Source organism: Mesocricetus auratus, unplaced genomic scaffold, assembly GCF_017639785.1.
Source record: "Mesocricetus auratus isolate SY011 unplaced genomic scaffold, BCM_Maur_2.0 Super-Scaffold_100676, whole genome shotgun sequence".
Lineage (NCBI taxonomy): Eukaryota > Metazoa > Chordata > Mammalia > Rodentia > Cricetidae > Mesocricetus > Mesocricetus auratus.
This window is the reverse complement of record NW_024429266.1, coordinates 167795933-167802464: the sequence shown is the minus strand read 5'-3', so window position 1 is coordinate 167802464 and position 6532 is coordinate 167795933. Positions and strand designations below refer to the sequence as shown.

At 37.5% G+C, this 6532-nt stretch overlaps 1 long non-coding RNA gene across 1 annotated transcript; it reads left to right on the top strand.

The window, feature by feature from the left end:
* Positions 1-403: 403 nt before the first annotated feature.
* On the top strand, positions 404-6140 carry LOC110340172. The gene is made up of 2 exons (XR_002381946.2): positions 404-619; positions 5859-6140. It is a non-coding gene; the product is annotated as an uncharacterized LOC110340172 (long non-coding RNA).
* The last annotated feature ends 392 nt before the right edge of the window (positions 6141-6532 follow it).

Sequence of the window (6532 nt, the reverse complement as noted above, 5' to 3'; positions counted from 1 at the left end):
AGGAAAAAATTCCAAATCTCAGCCTTTCTTACTGGTGCTATGACAATGCAGCTTCTGTCAACATACTCTGACCCAAGAGTGAAAACTCCCAGCTATCATTAAAAATGTAATCTGCAGAGAACTGGGACAGGCAGCTTCAGAAGGTGGCCTAATTTATGTGCTTCCAGGCAGCCCATTTGAGAATGGAGGAGGCAGTCTACTTATTTGAAGTTTATATTCCACGCAAGCAGTAGACATGACTTATGTAGTGATATGCTATTGCCAAGAACCAGCTAATTAATGGTTTTAAACAGAACCTACATTCTATTTGATCAGCAAACACAGTCATTCTCTTGCCCACACGTGGGATCTTTATGTGCTTTTAAATGTGTAAACTTCAAAGTCTTCAGCACAATAGCTATTTTTCTTGTTTTATTTTTCAGAATGACAGTTGATATTCCAGTCTTATATCTGAACTTAGCTCATCATCAAAACTGCCCACTTTTATCTCTGCACCAAAGACTCACTCAGAAAGGATACAGCATGCCATGCTGCTTCTGTGGAGCTTGGCGTGGAAAAATTCTTCGTCATTTGAAGAATGTGCTCAAGATGCTGTGACAGATTTGCAGGAATTCTTCCGGTACAGTGCCCAAGATGTGATATATATCAGAACAGCCTTCATAGCCTAGATATCCTCTGGTTCCTTGTTCTAGAAAGTTTATTTGCCTTGGAAGGAATATTGAATCTGAAAGCTTTGGTGCAGAAAATGACCTTGAGTGAACTTTGATTCTTTTAGTTCTCAACTTCTTTTTTTCTATGGAAAACTAAATTTTCCTTAGAAATTTCTTTGCACCAAGCATTACAAACAGTGCTTAAGATATTTTAGAATTTTTTGGCTTGGGACAGGAGATGGCTCAGTGTGTAAAGGAATTTGCTGGCAAACCCAATGACTTTAGTTTGATTCTTGGGAACTACAAGGTCAAAGGAGAGAATTAACTTCCACAGATGACCTCTGAACTCCATGGATATGACATGGTACATGACCCTATTCTTACACAAAATAAATAAATACATAAATGTAAAAACATACCATTCCTTAGTGCTAAAATAAATCTTTCTAGGCAAATATACTGAAGACTCATTAAATTCTAATAATTTATTATTCTCCCAACATAAGTATATCATAACCCACTACTAAAGAAACTTCCTAAAACATACATATGCTTATACACACACACACACACACACACACACACACACAAGCACGCATGCACCCACACACCCACCCATGTTTAAAGGAGTTACTCTATAATGAGCAGACAATGCCCTAACCTCATACAGACAAAGAAAAACCCCACTACTAATCATGGGTTACCTTTTTAGGAGTTGCTTGCCAATGGGGGTCACATAGACCTCCTCAAGCATTGCAAAGTATTGCCAATACTCTTGGCTACTATCCAAGACAGTTTTACTCCTTGAGAGATATTTTATTGAATTCTATAATGAAATCTTGTCTAATAAGATTAACAGTTCTTAAATGTACTGTTTGGTCCAAGCTTTCAATGTAAAGCAAAGTAGGACTCATCTACAGTTTTCCCTGATCTGCTCTTCCTCATTTCATAATACATGAGATGACTTCCATGACTTCCTGCCGTGTATGTACAGACATCGGTAGGGTTACTGACTTATAGCCCTGAGTCTCTTATGTCCATGTTATGAAGAATAACTAGACTTTCAGTTACCAAGTGACTATTTCCAATGAAGAAATCATCTAATTAGAAAAATTCAGTCCCACTGAGACAAGCTCTTTTATATATCTCTAACTTCTAGTTCTAGTTGTAATTGCACATAGTTCCTTGAATCTTTTTCCATATTGTCTTCTTTTTCATGATAATAACCAAGGAAATACTTACAACTGATACATGGGTCCCCATTAATGATGATCTTCTTCCAATTAAACATAACCCTACAAGTCAGACATTCATAGTATTCTACTGCTGACAGTGTTAAAGTGCTCACTGTCATTTTGTGATGAGTTTTATAGTCAGAGTCTGAATTTATGTTTTATGAATTTAATAATTTTCCCATGGCTTTGTGCTTTGTTGCTAATTTGTGAATCTGTACATGGTCTTCCAGGACCCATAAACTCTCTCAAATAGTACCTCAGATTTGGATTGAAAGTGTATTATGGTTAAAGTCAGTTATAGAATACCCTTATTAGATTTTCAAAGAATTACATAGAACCTCAAATAATAATAGCTGTACTTTCTATTGACTCTTTATTATGTTCTTATTTATACATGTTTGCTAGTTGCACAATATGTATTCTAAATATCAACTCCTTTAAGTCCCAGTGCAAGATTGGTACCTATTTATATATATTTAGAAATAAATGGGAGAGGGAACTGGGAAAAAGAGAGGGGGAGAAGAGGAGGGGAGAGGAAGACATGGGGGAGTGGGAATGTTGAGTCAGGAGAAGAATAGAGCAAAGCAGGATGAAAGATGCCATAAGAATGAGAGCCATTATAGGTTTGAGGAGAGAGCTGGCACTAGTGAGATTTCCAATGATCTACAAGGATGACGCCAACTGGCAAACTAAGAAATAGTGGAGAGACTACATTAATAGCCCCTCCCTGATAATGAGATTGAGGACTACCTTATATGCCATCCTAGAACCTTCATCCAGTGACTGATGGAATCAGAAGCAGATACCCACAGCTAAAAACTTAACTGAATTCCTGAAACCCAGTGACAGAGAGGGAGGAGTGATGAGCAAAGGGTTTGAGACCATGCTGGTGAAACCCACAAAGACAGCTGATCTGACAAAGGGCAGCTCTTGGACCCCAGAATAATGGCTGAGAAGCCAGCAGGGAACTGATCCAGACCCCCTGAATGTAGTGAGGCCTCAGCAATCTCTAGGGCCATGGGTACTAGATCAGTGTTTACCATAGGATACAAATGAACTTTGGGAGCCCATTCTACATTGAGGGAACTTCTCTCATCCAGGACACACAAGGGAGGGCCTAGACCCTGCCCCAGATGAAATGACAGATTCTGGAGAACCCCATGGATGACTGGGGGTTTGTAGAGGGACAAGGGAGGAGAGGTAAGAGAGGGAGCTGGGATTGACATGAGAAGCATTCATGTTTCTAATTTAAATTAAAAAATATATTGGAAAAAAAGCAATGAAAAGAGGTTTGGTAGTTTTCAGCTATCCAGATTATGATGGAATGTTTTGCAATCCCAGGAATCTAGTATGAAAAGCAATATCTGTTAGCCTCTTGAGGTCTGTTGTATCAGGGATAACATAGATAAACATTAATTGCATATGACCAGATGCTGGCATAAGAAGAGTTGTCATACCATTCTAATATAGTGGGGTCACCTTTTAATTTGATGTTCATTAAAAACTTAGCATTTTTCACCAGTGATAGGAATAAGTGGACCTTTCTGTTGATAAGATTTTTTCAAGTAATTTTAAACCTTATCTGGAGTTTTGTTTGTGTTGACCCTATCACCCTTAAGTAGATAGTACTTTTTACCCATTACAGGAAGAGAAGAGTCACAAAGGGGTATGTGTTGCATGGGGCAAATGCTTGATATTTTGTTCAAAATGTATCCCCATTTTCAGATTCTCTGACATTTGGGTTGATACATTATGACCTCCTATCCCTCCCCCATTCTTGTTCTTGTTTCCATTTTATATATAACCATAACTATCACCTATGTTGGGCATGTATTTCACAAGTTGAAATGTAGCTAATAAAGTGCAGTGCCCATTTTCTGATGAGAAAATAACTGAGTGTTTGGCCATATATCATCATTAGCATGTTGCCTGAGTATCAACTGGCTTGTCTCAAGGCTTCTGGAGAAGTCTGTAATTGCAACATGCAATTTGCTATCATTCTTTGCAAAACAACTCAACTGAGAAGTTCGGCACCAGGAAAAGTGTTTTCCCAATTTTCACTTGAGCATGTTGCTTCCTTCTGCCAATTATATTAGTAGTCTCCAGTGGAAAGCTGAGTTAACTAGCAGTGTGCTTATACTTTCTTCCAGTGGTGTTGTAATGTGCTTTATGAACTGATGTCCCAGGCAGCTGTCCAGCTGTCTCCCCCTTAATTTGACTCTACAGACAAGAATGCAGCAAAGATTAAATAAATGTATCTGTCAGACACTCCAGGAGAGTACTAAATACAGAACTAACTAGAAAAGAGAATGGGTTTTAGACTAATTCTCTAAATTCATACATTCTTAAGAGGAGAAAATATGTTATGATCACTTGCCTTGAAGCACCTTTTCTGATTCTGAGAGTGTTTGTATGGGAAATAACTAATCAGGCTGAAAGAAACTGAAGAGCCTGGGTATATATTTTCATCCCAATTTTAATCAGATAATTTAACTTCTTCTTTGAGGACTGTTGAGACACAAACAATTTTCTCAAACCTTTTTGAGTAAGAGGGGTCAGATTCTTCATGTCACATGAGAGTTTTTATATAACATGGAGTATTATCAGAAGAGATGTGGTATCGGTGTGAGACCAGATTCTAGCCTTGATAACACTACAGATGATAAAAGATGCAGATTTGAACCAAGCCAAGGCTGAGGGTAGGTCACTTCATGAAGAAAATGCTTGTGGTGGTGGTTTCTCAGCATTTCACTCTGCCCACTTACTCACGGAAGGCTGACATATTGGAACATGATTAGGCAATGCAGGCATAGGACAAGATGGGAAGAGTTTTGAATTATGTTTCAATGCAATAAAAAGGAATGCTTTCCTGACTGATGAGTTAGGACAAATACTATATCATCTACTCGTTTTCCATCAGATTTTGACACACTTTTTGATCTAACTCTCTTTGCTGGATGGTGATAGGAAATACTCCCTGCTGTAATAACTCAGGGTACCAGTACAATTCCTGGCCAATAACAGTTTTGTTCCCATGCATCTGAGCCCACAGGAAGAAAACACATTTTAAGTTTGCTGTGATTTAATAATATTTAAATGGTTCAAATCATTTTTACAAATGAATTTAATACAGGGTTCATTCATAGTGGACTTGATAGTTTATTACTTTCATTAATGTCCATCTTATTATTGACAACATAAGTAGCAAAATTGCACAATACATTCCATTACTATCCCTTGATTTAGACCCTGATTTTCTGAGCTAGAGTTTTAAGCATGACCATTTTACTCTTGCAATTTAACTTTACATTGGGACTCATGAATGTATCAGTATGGTTTTCAAAATACTTCAATATTGTGCTTTCTTTTTAGGCAAAGTTTGTAAATTAGGGGTGGATAAATGGCTCAGTCGCTAGAAATATTTGCTTCTCTTGTAGAGGACCTGAGTTTGTTTCCAAGAAATAAGTATTTCTTAAGTTGTAAGTTACATATGGGGAATTATTCTTTGTTAATGTGGCATGACCAAACAGAAGTATAACCATTACACACTGAAGCATTTATATTTCTAGCATATATCAGCATCTTCTGTAAGCTGCCATGATTTAGTTTTGTTTCATCTTATCATTCTTCTATCTCTTTTTTGAAATATTTTAAAATTTGATGAATGCTGGATCATCTCCAGTGTATTCTAAATATTCTTGAGTGTTAATTTAGAAAATATTGTGATTTGTTTCTTGAGATGACTTGTTTTGAGAATCTTATGAATAGTGTCTTAGTCAAATCTCCATGATACAACACCATGGTCCAAAGCAACTTATGGAGGAAAGGTTTTAGTTCATCTTACATCTAACGTGTTATTTCCAGGTAGCAAGTCAATGCAAGAACTCAGGCAGGCAGGAACTGATGCAGAGGCCATGGAGAATACCGCTTACTGTCTTGTTCCTCACAGCTTTCTCACTCTGCTTTATTATAGAAGCCAAGACCAACAGCCAAGGGATGACACTGCCCACAGTGAGCAGGCCATTTCTACAAACATCAATCAAGAAAATGCACTATAGGCTTGCCCACATGCCAGTATAGTGGGACTATTTTCTCAACTGAGTCTCCCTCTTCCAAAATGCCTCAGTTTATAAAAAGTTGACATAAATCTAGCCAGCACAAACAATACCTAGAAAGTGAAGTTGTCAAATTTGGTACTTTAATATCAACGACATATTGAAATCAAGAGTGAGAAATAAAATTTTCCTCAGAATGACCCATTGTTTGTTTCCTTCTGTTTTAGAAGATAGTTTGTGAAACCTGTTTCAGTTTTCTCAAGATCCAGCTGTCTCGATCTCCTTCTGGTTCTTTTGGGGAACTTAAGAATATTTATCTGCCCTCTTGCATCACAGAGATTGATAACCATTGAAGGGAACTGGAAAATGGTATAATCAGATTGGTGTATGCCACAGGTAGAAGGAATACCATTGGATTTCTACTGGCCACACTTCCTCATGAAAATTACTCTGTGTATTGTAGTTGCAAAGGAAGCCATATTAAATTTCTCTTGAGACACTTGAAAGACTTGCTTTCAGCCTGCTCTGATTTCTATTGGAAATCTGGTAAGTAGATGGTTAGCTGTTTTCACAGTGGATGGTTAAAGAAAGC